Below are 15,208 nucleotides of genomic sequence, written 5' to 3'. Positions count from 1 at the left end.
TGTCCAAGTATCTCCATTGATGGCACTCAGCTTAAAGTAGTGGAGAACTTTAAATACCTTGGGTAGTGTCATATTCAGTGATGATATGATATGATATGGATAATGAGATCAACGCACGAATATCCAAAGCAAGCCAGGCACTTGGCTATCTGCGTGTCAAAGTTTTAAACCACCACAACATCCAGATGTCAACAAAACTGCTTGTGTACAGAGTTGCTGTTCTTTCATCTCTTTTATATGGGTTTGAAATATGGACACTATATAGGCGTCACATCAAGCAGCTCGAAGCATTCCACATGCGTTGTCTCCGCAACATCATGAAGATCCACTGGCAAGACAAAGTGCCCAATCTTGAAGTCCTCGAGAGAGCCCAGATGACAAGCATTGAAATGATGATCATGAAGTCACAGCTACATTGTACCGGTCATGTCAGCCGCATGGATGCCAACAGAATCCCCCGCCAGCTTCTCTATGGTGAACTCTCCCAGGGCATCCGGCATATAGGTCATCCACGAAAACATTACAAGGACACCATCAAAGCCAATCTGCAGTATAGTACTATCAAACCCAGGGCTCTTGAGGACGCAACCAGTGACAGAACACAGTGGTGTGCAACAGTCAGGGATACCTACATCGCCTTTGAGGAAGACCGCTGCCGGCGTCTACAAGAGGCACGCGAACGATGTCACAGAGCATCAACAGCACACAATCCACTGACTGCGAACTTCCCATGCACCATCTGCAGCCAAATGTGCACCTCTAGAATTGGCTTGTATAGCCATCAGAGGGCACACCATGAGACCAACAATAGATGATTTGCTCAGATTTGTCATCATCGGATCGATGGGCTACCAAGACCTTTTGTAAAACCATGCTGTATTTTGTCCCAATTACCATTGACCTCAATGTCCTTAACTACTTTCTCCTTCAAAATTTTTTCCAAGACCTTACATACTACAGATGTCAAACTTGCAGGCCTATAGTTACCCTGTATAGAAGTGCCCTGCCTGTATATAAACATGTACAGAGATCAAGGCTATATAGTGTATCAGAACTGATGTCCTCATATGCTACACGCCAGACCATGTTGGTTGGGAACTGTTGTCCCTAATACTTTAAGGAATGAATTTAAATGGGTCTTAGTCAAATGGCTGATGACTATTTGATGGCCACTATGTAGAACTGATAAATGAAATTGTTTTTAATTGTTCACTTTATTAATGTAACTTCTGTTCACCATTCACTACACTTGCCTACACTGTAACTTCTGTTCCATATTGTAATTCAAACCCCATTTTAAAACACACTCACTCCTATTTGTAAAAGCTTCCTCCAACCTTCATTTTTGCAAACTCTGCTGTAATCATTATTAGTTAGTTTAGATATGTGAATGAGGTATGTATGAATGATGGAATCAACCTCCAGCCCCAGCCTGTCCTGATGAGATAAAGTTCAAATACTAACGGCTGAAGACCTAGACAACAGCCCTAAACAAAATAAGAAGCATCCACCCTAAAAAGAAAAGGACAACAGAACAACAGAAGGAAGATCAAAGCCAGGTCCAAGGCTGAAAGTCACGCCTGCAATTGATGGGTGATCAATCTAAACCCAGAGGCAGCGTGACACAGCAAGACCTATAGACTTTGAATCCAAACTAAAAGCTATAAAAAAGAAGGGTGAGATGAGAGACTCTGGGTAACATTCTGCTGCCAACATGGAAGAAACATCGGAGCCTGCTCAACAGAGATCCAGCTCAGCCTTGTGCCCAGCTTTCCTGGCCAGTTAGCTGCACAAGCTACGAACCCAAGCTGCAAAATCAAGCCATGAACTTAAGCTATCTTCAGGACTGGTAACTATGCAGCAGCTGCAGAACACCTGATGAATGTGTGTGTGTGTTTGTAGGTATTAGGTATAATGTGTGTGTATAAGAATTAAGATATTAGTTATTAGTCATAAATTATTATCATAATAAATGTGGCATCTTTGCCTTGTCCCCTTTAATAAGATCCTGCTGGTTTTTACTGATCTAATATAATTGGTATAACATTTTGGTGGAGAACAGCGAAAGGGGGATTATTGGTATTTTTGCCTCACTTATTGTAAACCAATCTGTGTGCACACAACCGGCTCTACAGAGCACGGTTCTATTCTTGGTTAACCAAAACCTGCTGGCTCCCGTGTGGGTAGCAGGAAAATAAAGAGCTCTTTAAATTGTTAAGAAAACCTGCTGGCCTCCGTGTAGGTAGCAGGAAAACATAAAATTGTTAACAAAACCTGCTGGCCTCCGCGTAGGTAGCAGAAAACTTAAAATTGTTAACAAAACCTGCTGGCCTCCGCGTAGGTAGCAGAAAACATAAAATTGTTAACAAAACCTGCTGGCCTCCGCAGTAGGTAGCAGAAAACATAAAATTGTTAAGCAGAAACTCTGCTGGGCCCTCCTCTCCGCAGTAGGGTAGTAGAAAAAAATATATATTTGTTAACAAAATCTGCTGGCCTCCGAAGAGGTAGCAGAAAGAAAGAAAGATAAGAAAGAAAAGATAAGAAAAGAAATAAAGAAAGAAGAAAGAAAGAATCAGGGGCAGCAAGAGGGTCCCAGGGGCCAGCAGTGCTGCTTGCTGAACAAAATTAAAAATGTTTAAGAAAAGGCAAGGGAAAACAGTCTCAGAGGGAGGAATGGAGTCAAAAGTAGCTTCTATCTCACCTGTTATTAAAGAGATAATGCCTTCTAAACAAATCCTTCAGAGATATGGGCACAGTCCTTAGACTGAACAAGCCCTTGCAGATATCTGCACCATTTCGGACCTAGAGGATAGGTTGGCCCAATATATCCTCATATGTAAACCCCCAAATGCAACAAAAAGAGACGCTGCAGGGATCTGGCTGCTGTGGGAGGCTTGTAATGACAGCTACCTCCACCTAACAGCTTGTAAAAATGAAAAACTGCACCAAGATTTACAAACCCCTGCTGCAAAAGCAGAGAAATAAAAATGTATGTTGTACTCAAACCTAGTTAGCTGCCCTTAAGGTTGAGTACAGAGAGTTAAAACAGCACTCACATCTTACAGCAGCAATAATATCAGAAAAGGGAACATTTGAGAACCCAGAAGGGGCAGACTTTTGGGACCCCTCTGGAGAGTGGGAAGGGGGATATTTGGGTAGATTCCTCCTCCCAGGGCCAAAATGCCATTGCAACAGTAACAACAGTGCCTGCTTCTGCCTCAGACCTCCAGGCCATAGCAAAGTGGCTGGGAATTTTAAAATGAAAAAAAAATCTAAAGTCACAAAGAAATGAACCACCTAATTAGCATTTGTGCAGCCCCAAGTACCAAACACACTGTAGCAAAGACTGAGCAGGGTCTGCCATGTGGGAGCACTGTGCTAATTTGTTTCTAAGCTTCTATTTTTCAGGCTCTGAACCAGAACATCAGGAGAGCTGGTACCAGCTGAAGAGTTATAAAATACCATGGTTATAGTGTCGTGACACTGTATTCAGTGTTGCAAGTTCTGTGTCTGTCTCTAGTGGTGTGTGTTCAGTGTTCTGTGTTGCATGTTCTGTGTCTGTCTCTAGTGGTGTCCTGTGCTAGCACTGGGTCCAGAAAAGAAAAAGAAATACTACACTAGACAGGACAAATGTCTTTTCCTCTCTCTACTACCCCCAAGTCCATCCAACTTAGCAATCAACACTTGTGTCCAAAAAAAAAATAATTTGGTCCCCAGTGCATCAGGCTTATTTTTTGTTAGGTTATCTAATAGTCATTTTGCTGTTAATTTTTGTTATTGATACATTTGTATTGTTAGTTACATTTGCTTATATTGTTAATTCCACACTTTCCTCTATGCACTCTGGTTCTACTCCCCCAAGCCCTAAAGGGTAGTTTTTGAGCCCCCATAACCTGTAAGACCTTGGCCCATAATTGTAAGGCCCCATCTTTCAGGTCCCCAGAAACCTCTTGAAAACAACTGTTAAAAATAGGGGATTCTGCAACATTTTAGCAACAAAATGTTAGTTTAAGTCCGACTCAGCTTACCTTTGCATGACAACTGTGGTCCTCCTACAAAATCTTATTTGCTGTGTGTGCTTAAAAAGGTCCTGACTTCAGTAACTTTTATTGTTTGCTGGCTATTGCTGCATCAAACTTGGTCCTCATTTTATTTGTCAATGTACCCAATGATTGTAATGGTTTTATTGTATTCCCAATTATTATAACTATAATTGTTTTCATTTATGTGTAGGTTATATCTGGTGTTTAGTCAATTGTAATAGTTATATTCACCTAGTTATAATTATTTGGTTTGTTTGTAACAGATCACCTTGCCCTACAATGTCAACAACTACTGTAATGGTCATAACTCAAGGGGCAAAGTGTTGTAGAAGCAGCCCACCTGGTCAGCAGTTCTAAATATAATTTTCGTCCCTTCATTGTCCTATCAGTAACCCTAACTGTTATGTTGGTTCTGCCTTAAAACAATTACATAAAGTGTGACCCATTCAATGCCCCTGGATTGAAGGGTCAAAAGGGGGACAATGAAGAACTGATAAACGAAATTGTTTTTAATTGTTCACTTTATTAATGTAACTTCTGTTCACCATTCACTACACTTGCCTACACTGTAACTTCTGTTCCATATTGTAATTCAAACCCCATTTTAAAACACTCACTCCATTTTGTAAAAGCTTCCTCCAACCTTCATTTTTGCAAACTCTGCTGTAATCTTATTAGTTTAGTTTAGATGTGTGAATGAGGTATGTATGAATGATGGAATCACCTCCAGCCTCAGCCTGTCCTGATGAGATAAAGTTCAAATACCAACGGCTGAAGACCTAGACAACAGCCCTAAACAAAGTAAGAAGCATCCACCCTAAAAAGAAAAGGACAACAGAACAACAGAAGGAAGATCAAAGCCAGGTCCAAGGCTGAAAGTCACGCCTGCAATTGATGGGCAGCGTGACACAGCAAGACCTATAGACTTTGAATCCAAACTAAAAGCCTATAAAAAAGAAGGGGAGATGAGAGACTCTGGGTAACATTCTGCTGCCAACATGGAAGAGATCCAGCTCAGCCTTGTGCCCAGCTTTCCTGGCCAGTTAGCTGCCACAAGCTACGAACCCAAGCTGCAAAACCAAGCCATGAACTTAAGCTATCTTCAGGACTGGTAACTATGCAGCAGCTGCAGAACACCTGATGAATGTGGGTGTGTGTGTGTGAATATGTGTGTGTGTGTGTGTGTGTATAGGTATTAGGTATAATGTGTGTGTATAAGAATTAAGATATTAGTTATTAGTCATAAATTGTTATCATAATAAATGTGGCATCTTTGCCTTGTCCCCTTTAATAAGATCCTGCTGGTTTTTACTGGTCTAATATAATTGGTATAACAACTAAGGGTATGTGAACACTGCAATTAGACACGCACAGCTGGCATGTGCCAGCTGCCCCTGATAGCAGGGCTGTGGCCATGGACACTTTCATGGGTTTCTAGAAATAAGAAATCAGAATAATTTTCCGTGTAACCGTCCCCTTCTGCAAAATGGAGATCATAATAGCTACCCTCCTCATGTAACCGTGTGAAGATTAATACATTAACATTCAGGGTGGACTTTGAGCTTACTGGCCATGAGTCAACACCTTGCTGCATGGATTTTAGTGAGGTTATATCAGTATAAAATCACAGACAGTTATGATTTGTGCCCACTGTATGAAAGTATGTAAAAGTGATATACTTGGTAGCAGCTGCGCAGCTGGAAATAAATCTAGAGTTGGTATTATATGAGCGGCTTCCTTTCCTCATGAATGGAGAATATTCCAACTATCAGTCACACATGGAGAATCAGGTTCCACTCTCAGCTACACCCACTGGAGTCCAGGGTAAGGCCACTGAGTCAGTAGAATTACACTGGTGTTAATGTGGAGAGAATCAGTGCAACAGTAGTGTAAGTGGGAGGAGAATCAGAGCTTATAATCACATTATTGAGATAATCAACCTTCATGGTGTGAGGAAATTGTTTACAGGAGTCAAGAAGAAGCAATTTCCACCCCACACACCATAAGGGAGAGGGATAGCTCAGTGGTTTGAGCACTGGCCTGCTAAACACAGGATTCTAAATTCAGTACTTGAGGGGGCCACTTAGGGATCTGGGGCAAAATCAGTACTTGATCCTGCCACTGAAGGCAGTGGGCTGGACTCAATGACCTTTCAGGGTCCCTTCTAGCTCTATGAGATAGGTCTGTTGCTCCTCTCACTTACAAAAGTTCTACACAAGTGTAACTGTGATGACTTCACTAGAGTTACTTGTAATTTACACCAGCATAAGTGAGAAGTAGATTTGGCCCTTTGACTTTAATGGAGTTACTCCTGATTGATAGTTGGGTGATCAGGAAGGGAATCAGCCCCACCAACTCCAGTGGAGTTACTCCTGATTTACATCATGACGAATAAGAGGGGAATCAGCCCCACTTATAACAGTTGTATTACTACTGACTTGCACGGAGGTGAGTGAGAAGAGAATGAGCCCACATGATTATAGAGCATTGCACAGTGAAGTTTATTATGCGGACTTCCCTACTGAGACTCAGTGCCTCCAGGAGCTCAGTCCATATCAACCCCTACTGCTGCCTCTGTGTTGTTACCAGAATTGGTCACTCCCACTGAGAATTCCATTGGGTTCTAAGTGAGTTATATGCCCAGTGCTCAGACTTCCAAAGGGAATTGGCACCTAACTCCCCTAAGCCCCTTCAAAAACTACAACCTCAGTGAGTATCAAATAGATAAATTCAGAGGCCATGGGGGAAAACAGTATTCACATTACAGAAGTGGAGAACTAGGGCATAAAATTTATAGCCAAAATGTGCAGACTTCATAAATGGACGCTGAGGAGCTTGACACCTTTGAAAATCAGGCTTTGTTTATTTAGGCCTTTCAGCAGCTATTTAGGTGCCAGTGCTTAGCACCAAATGTGTGGAAAAGTTGCTGTTTAAGGTTCCTCATCAGAAAACTAGGGATAGCAATATTCCTGCTTTTGTCTGTAGAGCTGACGATGCTGTACAATGTTAGGCAAGTATTATACCCCTTCTATAAAACCTTCACCATTATATCTGAGGCCCTGAGAGGAGTGAAAAGTATTATTAAAGTAATTCAAGAGAACAGATGAGAATCCAACCCAGACATTTCCTGCCTTCCAAACACTCTAGTGAGGCCACTTGGGCCAGATTTTTAAAGATATGTAGGTGGCTAGTATATTTTCAAAACACACTGATTTCAATGGGAGGTGCTTTTGAAAATACCACTAGATGCCTAAATACCTTTAAAAATCTGGCCTTAGGCCTTCCAGCTCATGAGTAAAATTGGGTACCAAACTATAGTAAATAATTCCTCACCAGTCTTGGACAATGAATGATTTGGGTGAGAAAGGAATATAGCAAATATCTTCTGATCCCTACTGTTCCAAATGATCAGTTAATAATGTTTCTGAGCACTCATTCCATATTAAACCAACTTCTTACCATATGGGGTGAATGGGGATTTTCTGCATAGAATCATAGAATATTATGGTTGGAAAGGACCTCAGGAGGCCATCTAGTCCAACCCCCTGCTCAAAGCAGGAACAATCCCCAACAAAATCACCCCAGCCAGGGCTTTGTCAAGCCTGACCTTAAAAACCTCTCAGGAAGGAGCTTCCACCACCTCCCTAGGTAACCCATTCCAGTGCTTCACCACCCTCCTAGTGAAAAAGTTTTTTTCTAATATCCAACCTAAACCTCCCCCACTGCAACTTGAGACCATTACTCCTTGTTCTGTCATCAGATACCAATGAGAACAGTCTAGATCCATCCTCTTTGGAACCTGCTTTCAGATAGTTGAAAGCAGCTCTCAAATCCCACTTAATTCTTCTCTTCCACAGACTAAACAATCTCAGTTCTCTCAGCCTCTCCTCATAAGTCATTTGCTCCAGCCCCCTAATCATTTTTGTTGCCCTCCACTGGACTCTTTCCAATTCCTCCACATCCTTCTTGTAGTGTGGGGTCCAAAACTGGACACAGTACTCCAGACAAGGCCTCACCAATGTCAAATAAGGGAGAATGATCATGTCTCTCATTCTGCTGGCAATGCCCCTACTTATACAGCCCAAAATGCTGTTAGCCTGCTTGGCAGCAAGAGCATACTGTTGACTCATATCACTGAATAACTCATGTTATTCCACAATTGCATTCTGCAGTTTTGTTTGTAGAGCTGGTTGGAAATATTCTTTTCCTCAGTGGAAAATTTTGACTTTTTGGTGAAAAATCAGAAACTGAAATATTTTGACTGAAAACCAAAAAAGTTAAGTTCAGAAATGCAGTCATAGTGCCTCATGGGAGTTGAGGCTCAGGTGCTTCATACACCCATTCTACTGCATGGGTTACATTCCTTGGACAGACTACATCTCCCATGATACACCCTGGTCTCTCTTGTTGAGAGGAGCTGGTGCAGCATGGCAGCTGTAGTCCAGCTGTGAAGCCCAAAACTTAAGAGGAATGGGGTCATAAGGCAACTAAACTACAGCTTCCATGAGGCACCCATGGTAGCATTTCCAATTTTTTTTTTTTATTTTGGCCATTTTGGAGAGGTGGGGGAAGTTAGAAGTTTGACTCTACTTTAACGCCATTGTTCATGTGGTCTAAAAATAAATGTGCTATTAACTTTCCCTTCTCATTGATTTACAATACCAATCAGCAGAGGTGCCTAGGGAGATTCACTTTCTCCTCTAAATGATAAACGACGACACTGGATTGTGATTGAATAGATCCATGTGTACTAGTTTAGACTAGAATTTAGAATCTGTTGTAGAATCGAATCGAATCGAATCGAATAGAATAGAATAGAATAGACCCATCTGTTCTAGTTAATAGAATAGACCTGTCTGATCTAGTTAATAGAATAGAACAGACCCACCTATTCTAATTAGAATAGAAAAAGTAGAATAAAACAGACCCATCCATGCTAGTTTAGCATAAAATAGAATAGACGTATCTGTATCAGTTTGTAGAATAGAATAGACCCATCCATTCTAGTTTAGAACAGAATCTGTTCTAGTTCAGAATAGAATAGAATAGATGACAGCACAAGGTGCAAGCCGAGGGACTATCAACCCCAGTATTTCTATGAATCTTCTTTCCTGGAGTCTAGATATTGAAGCAATGGAGTTATGCTTGGTAGGTGACATTTACAGGCTATAGCATATATTGTAGAAGAACCTAGGGCAAAAATCAATAAATAATTCTCCAGGTTGTGCTGTAAGAGGAAAACCTTTTCCATGATGAATTCTGAGGAGATCTCTGCAGTGTTCTAACCTGGAGATCAGAAAAGCATGGAAGACATTTGCAGTGGGAAAGTCAATATTTGAGTATACAATTCTGAGTATGCAATTAGTACAAGTATATGTGGTTACATTTGGTCACACTCAGCAATGGCAAAAGCAGAAGAAGAAAAAAGTTTGAAATAATCTTTGAGTCAATGTGCCCTTTTTGCTAATCAAAATTCTTTTCTATGATGATTGCAACCTCACAAATCTCTATTGTGAGCTTTCTAAGAGAAATAGAAAGCTAACTATGTATGTAGACAGTTTGCTGTTTTTAAATCCTTTTATCCTAATGCTTGGGTCCAACTGCTAAATAAAAGTAAGCATTTGGTCATGATATGACTGGTTACAGATTTCCTAAGGGAGAAAACACAGGTGCCCAAAACCCAAAAGTGTGGGGTAGTGTTCCCAGGTTCTCAAATAAAAATGGAAAAATTGGGAAATTTCACCCCACCCCAAAAAGTAAGGCCAACAGACATATCAGCTGCAAGGGTGCTCTCAGAGAAACTGGAAAGTGGATAACTGTGCATCTAACCCTATAATCATGACTCTTAGTTTTAGCTCAAATGCCTAAGCACACTGTGGAGAAAAACTCTTTCTGTTAAATATTCAAAAACTTTCAAATAAGAGTTGAGAAAGCTCACAGTGCACATCTCTGGATCCAGTAAGGGACATCTCCAATGAAAAAAGAAAGATGTGCCCTTACATCTTGACATCATCAAATTTCTAAAGTATATATTAATAAAATAAAATAAAATAAAAATTTTCTTAAAGGGAAAACAACAATAATAAATCTTTCAGGGTTTCTGTATATAACACATCCCCCTTCAACATCGTCCCCATCTTTCCCAACACACCCATTCACACACAGAGAGAAAGGATTCAAACCCAGTTTTATTTTATTCCACCTTTAATACTAATAATTCATATGAGCTATGTCCTGATCCCCATTCTGGGAGGAAAAAAATATCCATAAAATCAAATGTGCAAATTTGCATGGAAAACTTGCAATTGAATATTTTATTTTATTTTATTTTACTTTATCTTCACACCCATCAACCCACACAGAAGAAAGGATGAGCTTCCCGAAATTTAGACAATAAAATTCTTATGAAAATATTGGGTGAAAGAACAGTGCCTCAGGCAAAATCTTGAGCCATGGTTCTGTGGGACCAAGAATATGTATCCCCTTTTTACATCACCATTAACAGAGTTCCACTACAGCAAACCAGCTTGCAACCTCTAATTGGACCAGGGTGAAAGGTTTGCATAGGGGTGTTTCACTGAGTCAGTCATTCTCCTCTGCCCAGGTCACAAGAAATGGAAAGGAAGAGTAGCTAACCATGGGAACATGTCTCCATCACTTGGAGTCTTTAAGTCAAGACGACATTTCTTTCTAGAAGATACATCTAGAAGCGATATGCTTAATGCAGGAATCATAGAGTGGGAATTTCTGGCCTGTGTTGTGCATAGGGTTAGCAGAATTTATTTTTCTAAATAATTTTGATGGATAATATCAATGCTTATTTTAAAACTTTTTTTAGGTTTTTATTGATTTAAATTTTCATGGTTTTGTGAAATTATGGGGGAAGGAGTATTTAATGACAACAGACATTGAGGTTCAAAAAGCTAAAGCTTTATAAACCATTAAAACACAAATTCTCAACATCCTATGTCAAAATATACAATGAATATCCTTAAATCTACAAATCATACTTTTTTTTTTACTATTTGTTTGCTTATAAAAAGCCTAATTCAAAAGTCTTAATCACTGGATTTTGACTCTAAAAATTTTAAGCAGCATTTTTCTTAATTTGCCTATAATTATTATTAGAGGCAATGTTTTTTTCTCAGTTTGTATTTGTGTGGCAAAATTGATGTTTACTGACATTTATTGATACACATCAAATACTCCCAAGTCTAGTTGTGCAGGAGGTCAGACTCAATTGGACCTTCTTGGGCACATCATAGTCTCGTCTCCTGAGGGCTGTGATACTTTGGTCTCCTTTTGGCTGTTGGATTTAGTGTGTGGGTGTGGGGCAGGAGAGGGGAGGTGTGCCAGTGTCCTGTGCTATACAGGGAGAACACAAGAACAGAACATAAGAATGGCCGTACTGGGTCAGACCAAAGGTCTATCCAGCCCAGTATCCTGTCTACTGACAGTGGTCAATGCCAGATGCCCAGGAGTGAGTGAACCTAACAGGTAATGATCAACTGATCTCTCTTCTGCCATCCATCACCCCCCTCTGACAAACAGAGGTTAGGGACACAATTCCTTACCCATCTTGGTTAACAGCCATTAATGGACTTAACCTCCATGAATGTATCTAGTTCTCTTTTAAACCCTGTTATAGTCCTAGCCTCCACAACTTCCTCAGGCAAGGAGTTCCACAGGTTCACTGTGCGCTGTTGGACTAGTTGATCTGGCCATTCCTTCTGGCCTTAAACTGTATTGGTTCATCTACACTGTAATAAAAATCCCATGGCATCGAGTCTCAGAGCCTAGGTTATTTGACTCGAGCTCGCAGGGCTTGGGTAGAGGGGCTAAATGTAGCCGTGTAGGTGTCTGAGCTTTGACTGCAGCCTGGGCCCTGAGAGCCACTTGCATCACAGGTTTTCAGAGCTCGGCCTCCAGCCCGAGCCCAAACGTCCACACTGCCATTTTTAGCCCTGCGGCCCAAGCCCCACGAGCCCAAGTCAGCTGACCGGGGCCAGCAACAGCCTTGCCATGGGCCTTTTTATTTCAGTGTAGACATGCGCCCTGATCCCACCAGCCTGAGTGTGGATTCCTAGAAGTTAGGCCTTGCAATGCCTAAGTCCCTTTCTGGATCCAGCCCTAAGTCATTATTTTACATTCTTACTTTGTTTTAGTCTATGGAATTCACCAAAACATTATCTACCCACTTTTAACAAGGAAAATAAAGCATTACAAGTTCATACTAACAAAGACCTAGAATGAAGTAAGGGCTACACAACCTCTGAGCTTTAAAATGTAAATCAGCTGCACTCATCATTATTTTATCTTTCAAAAAATACAGTAGCATTTCTGAATTCTTATAAAATCTATACATTTACTGACAATTTTTCTCAGAGCCTCTTTCACCTCTTTGTTTCTCAGGCTGTATGTGAAGGGATTGGCCATAGGAGTCAGAATTGTGTAGAAGACGGAGAACACTTTGTTGAGGTCTCTGAGTGTGTTGGTTTTTGGTAGCAGATACACAATGATCAGGGTCCCATAGAAAATTGTCACCACAATGAGGTGAGAGGAGCAGGTAGAAAATGCCTTATGCCTCCCGGAGGTGGAAGGGATTTTCAGGATGGTGGAGATGATACAAACGTAGGATGTGACAGTTAAAGCAAATGGGAGCAGGGTAAATAAAGCAGCCACAATGGTGATTACAAGCTCCACCTGGTAGATATCATTGCAGTAGAGATTTATTATTTGTGTAGATTCACAGAAGAAATGATCAATTTCATTGGCACCACAGAAAGTTAATTGTAACATAAGAGAAACTATTATGATAAGAGCTAGAAATACATTTATCCAAGACCCAGCTGCTAGCTGGAGGCAGAAACTGCCATTCATAAGGGTTGCATATTGCAGTGGTTTGCATATCGCTAGATACCGATCATAAGACATCACTGCTAGGAGATAACACTCAGTGACTGCAAGGAAACCAGCAAAGTAAAATTGTGTGATGCAGCTACCAATAGAAATGGTTCTGTCCCCAGTCAGCAAACTGGCCATAATCCTTGGCAGGACGGTGGAGGTGTAGCAGGTCTCCAAGCAGGACAAGTTCCCCAGGAAGAAGTACACGGGGGTGTGAAGTTGCTGATCAGTCACAACTAGCACAACAATGAGGATGTTGCTGGCCATGGTCACAATCTAAATCACAAGGAACAGCAGAAAGAGAAGAATCTGCAGTTTGGGGACAGTCTCAAATCCCAGGAGGATGAATTCTGTGAGGGAAGTTTGATTTCCCTGTTCCGTGTCTGTCATGGAGGAAATGAATCAAACTCTACAATACAAGAAGAATGGCATTTGTTAAACATCAATATCACATTATTAATTTAGAATCATTAATGTTCAAATGCTCCCTCTCCTTCAGGTCACCTGCCCAAATTCTGGGCTGAGCACATAAGCTGGGAGTGAAACAATGGAGGCTGATGACATCTGAGAGTGAATGAGAAAAAATGACACACAAATGTGCTACTAAGGCAAGCTCAGATTTGTGTAAAGACCCTAATTTGTCTGATTAACAACAGAATAAGCATTGTTCCCTTCATTCTGCTCCCAAGAGCTGACACTAGTGGTGTGCAGTGAGGAAACCAGTTCAGTAGGAGGAATCTGGCAAATTAAGGTGTAGGCACTGGATTCCCTGAGTTCAGACAGACTCATTTGGGCTCATAACACACCCCACAATTTTTCTGACTGAGAATCATCTTGTTTGGACTTCAGAAACTTCCTTTGTCCCTGACAGAAACGAACTCTCTATGAATGTGGTTGTACCAGTCCAAGCCCTCACTTCTTAAGCATTTTTAGGTAGTCATTGTTTGATTTCATTTATGCTGTACCATGTAGATCAGTTTTTATGCCGCTTCTTGATCATCACATATTAACTTTTGGATTTCTCTACCAAGGAATATTGTTGATTCAAACTGCTTAGTGATGTTCTGACAATTGAATGATCAAAATCCCCATTGTCATCTACACTAGCAAAGCTGTAATTTACAAGAGATATAAACTCACATGATTCAGAAAATATGCCATCCATCATGTCTGAGGTATTTTATTTTTTGTTCACAATTCCTTTTTATCTTTTTTGTTTCCATTTCCCACTCTGAACTTCCACAACTTTAAAAAAGTTACTGAGAGTTAAAAGGAAAAATGAAAGTATTTTTGCCATTCAGTAATTTTTAAAAAAATTGAGGATTTCTTTTTAAATGTATTGCATGGCAAAAAGAAAAAAAGAATAAAAACAGGGGAAGATTGGGGGAAAATATCACTATTCATTTTATTGCACTCAGTGGTAAATAGGAAAAAAAAAAGAGGAAAAAAACCAAGAAGTTTAAATGTCAGAGGGGTAGACGTGTTAGTCTGGATCTGTAAAAGCAGCAAAGAATCCTGTGGCACCTTATAGACTAACAGACGTTTTGGAGCATGAGCTTTCGTGGGTGAATACCCACTTTGTTGGATGCATGAAATGTTTTCTTGTATTGAAAATAGAAGACTGTCGGGGATCTGACAGTCTTCAAATATGTCAAGGACCATTATAAAGAGGATGGTGATCAATTGTTCTCCACATCCACTGAAGGTAAGATAAGAAGTCAGAGCTTGCTCTGCAGCAAGAGACATTTAGGTTAGATATTTGGGAAAGAAAAACCTATTGATAAGGTGGTTCAACATTGGAACAAGTCACCAAGGTGAGCTGTGGAACCCCCGTCACCGGAAATTTTTAGAACAGGTTGGACAAACACCTGCCTGGGATGGTCTAGGCATAATTAGTCCTGACTCAGCACTGGGGGAAGGAGTAAGTGACCTCTCAAGGTCCCCTGCAGCCCTACATTTCTATGATTCTATCCTAAGTTTAACAACAGTTCTGGAAAGGTTCCTATGCCTTGGAGTTAAGGGTTTAAGCCCACCTCTTGCTATTAGAGATCAGGATGAGATCTGTTGTGGGGGGCAGATCATTCCACAGGTGTTACTGCAGCGTTATTTCACATTCCTCTGCAGTCTCTGGGGCTGCCACTGTCAGAGACAGGAGACTGGGATAAATGGACCTGGGATCTGTTCTTCATTGATTAGGTTATTTAAAAGTAAAGTGGAACAGACATTAATGAATGTATTATTGGGGCCAGTCCAGGCAGAGA

General features: G+C 40.7%; 1 pseudogene; it reads right to left on the bottom strand.

Annotated features, from left to right (window-relative positions):
* Nucleotides 1-12,362: 12,362 nt before the first annotated feature.
* Nucleotides 12,363-13,337, bottom strand: LOC127042083 (olfactory receptor 2G3-like; annotated as a pseudogene).
* Between the last annotated feature and the right edge of the window lie 1,871 nt (nt 13,338-15,208).

The sequence above is a fragment of the Gopherus flavomarginatus genome, unplaced genomic scaffold (assembly GCF_025201925.1).
Source record: "Gopherus flavomarginatus isolate rGopFla2 unplaced genomic scaffold, rGopFla2.mat.asm mat_scaffold_2223_arrow_ctg1, whole genome shotgun sequence".
Classification (NCBI taxonomy): domain Eukaryota; kingdom Metazoa; phylum Chordata; order Testudines; family Testudinidae; genus Gopherus; species Gopherus flavomarginatus.
This window is presented reverse-complemented; position numbering and strand designations above follow the sequence as displayed.